Source organism: Canis lupus, chromosome X (assembly GCF_003254725.2).
Source record: "Canis lupus dingo isolate Sandy chromosome X, ASM325472v2, whole genome shotgun sequence".
NCBI lineage: Eukaryota > Metazoa > Chordata > Mammalia > Carnivora > Canidae > Canis > Canis lupus.
Window position 1 is genome coordinate 106,252,232 of NC_064281.1, and position 2,487 is coordinate 106,254,718.

Sequence of the window (2,487 nt, forward strand, 5' to 3'; positions counted from 1 at the left end):
TGCCAGTTTAATTGCAAACATTTTTTAAAATTGTGATGCTTCACCCCCTTTGCTGAAAAACTTGTGCCTTGCCCTGGTCCTCCTGTATTGTGCATTCATGGCTGGCTCCAACAGTCCCTCTACCTGAAAATGTGTTCTTCTGCATCTGAGCCCCAGCAACGGGCAGCCATTTGAGAACTTGAGCAGTGGCCACTGGACAGAAGCTGACCCAACAGAGGGTTTATCTCAGACCCAAGAGGGCCCCCAAATGTCTAACTTCTTCAGAGATAAGGAACTTGTCTCCCCACCATTCCACCAGGGGAAACAAAGGTCTAGAAGAGAGAATGGCTCTCCACCTTTATTGGAGGAAGCCCTGCACTGCCACTGCTTTAAAGACCGCAAGCCCTGCCTCACCTGGGTGCCTGGTGGGCTCAGACCATCTCTAGCTGCCAGGCATACTCAATGACCTGTGTAGCCAGTTCTGTGGAGGGGATGGTGGTACCTTCTGGCTTCTGCTGCTGGCTGACAAAGCTGTAGTAGTTGCTAAGGCCCAGAACCCACCCTCGCTTCTTCGTGCAGTCTGCCTTCTTTTTGGGTGTGTTAAAGAAGAGGATCTGGGTGGCCTCAGTGAAAAGCATTTGCTCATAGGCCTCCTCGATGCACCCAGCAATCTCATCAGAGTGTCAAGCAGGATGTCAGTGAAGAAGGTATAGCTCTCAGCAGGAATGTTGCCTTTGGCCAAGAAAACCCTGTGATAGCTTCTCTCCATCACGTATTGCTGCAGGGACACAGGACGCTTGATGTATATACCTTGGTCTGCATGTCCTTGGCAGGCAGCTGCTCCAACTCTTGTGTGGAACTCAGCCACCCGGTTCTGGGACAGCAGGAAGAGGAAGTTGAGGCCTGAGAGTTGGTGCATGTCGGCTGACTCGGAGAGTTGCTCCTCACAGTTGAAATAGTAGCATTTGAGCTGGGTCATGTAGTGCTGAAAGGAGGGGACGTCCTTGCACAGGATGCTCCACTGAGCCCCAATCTCCAAAATGTTACCAGCCAGAATGAACTGCTGTTTGGTCAGTTGGGTCCCTGTGGTTGACAAGAAGTTGAGCTCCAGCAGAACCAGCTTGAGATGGCCTTAGTTGTTCACTGTGCTTGTAAGACTGGAGCTTTTACGGTTCCACTTGCCCTTAAGTGCTGCCACCCACAGGACTGCATCCGAGGCCACCCAAGGCCAGTGCTCGAGGCACCCTGTGCCCATTCATGGCCGTGGGCATCACCTGCCATGATGTGGTTCACAATGTATTTCTTTTTTATTTATTTATTTATTTATTTTTTCACAATGTATTTCTAATCTCTATTCTACAAAAAAACCACTTGCGATCAAGTTGTGTAGACTTAAAATGCCCATTGCAATCCTGTGGAGAAACAAAGTTTAGAGTTCTAGGCAATAGGACCGAGGGCTTCCATCTGGGTATTTGAGCAACAGACCATGGACCGATCACTCCAAGTCTTAATGCCTTACTTAAGTCTCAGCTTTTTATGCATAACATGTGGCGTTAAGAGGAAATATATTCTAAGATTTCAACAATTCTAAAATGTTATGACAGTAAATGTAATTTCATGATTTCATGAATAATAATTGACTTATTTCAGGGAAAAGAGACACAGGTTTGAAAGATTTGTGTAACTGTTCTATGTCCAGGAAAACGAGCAGGCAAAAGTGTATCGCCTATGTTTGTTTGTTTGTTTGTTTGATTGATTGATGGCCTGCCTCACATTGACCTGTACTCAACTTATTAGAGAAGAGAATAACCAAAGGAACAAAGTGCTTTTTATGGCAATTTTGCTTTCAAAGAAGGTATCTTAGAGTCTGTACTTGATGCTAATAGAACTTTTGTTCCTAGACAGTTGTATGTTTTCCTTTTCAAAAAATTACTTGTTTCTTTATTTTTGAGAGAGAGCTCTCATGAGTGTGGCAGAGGGTGGGGAGGAACAGAGAGAGAGGGAGAGAATTTCAAACAGGCTTTGCACCCAGCACTCAGCTCAAGGCCAGTCTGGATCTCCCAACCTTCCCTCCCTAGATCTTAACCCATGGCCAAACCAAAAGTCGGCCTCTTAACTGACTGAGCCTACTAGGCACCCCCAGATGTATGTCTTTTTTAGAAATATTCCTTACAGACATGCCTGGGTGGCTCAGCGGTTGAGTGTCCACCTTCGGCTCAGGGTGTGATTCCAGGATCTAGGATCGAGTCCTGCATCTGGCTCCTTGCAGGGAGTCTGCTTCTCCCTCTGCCTGTGTGTCTGCCTCTGCCTCTCATGAATAAATAAATACAAATAAATACAATCTTTTTAAAAAGAAAGATTTCTTACAGTTATAAACATATCCATGATGCACAGGCAGTGTGTCCACGTACCCTTCTGCTATAGGGTCTCTGGTAACACTCAGTGCATGGGCATCTTTACAGACTTCAGGGAGCCTCTTCCTCCTCTTTTCTTCCAGCTAGCTCTAAC

General features: G+C 46.3%; 1 pseudogene; it reads right to left on the reverse strand.

Moving 5' to 3' along the window:
- Positions 1–410: 410 nt before the first annotated feature.
- Positions 411–1,234, reverse strand: LOC112649065 (26S proteasome non-ATPase regulatory subunit 8-like; annotated as a pseudogene).
- Between the last annotated feature and the right edge of the window lie 1,253 nt (positions 1,235–2,487).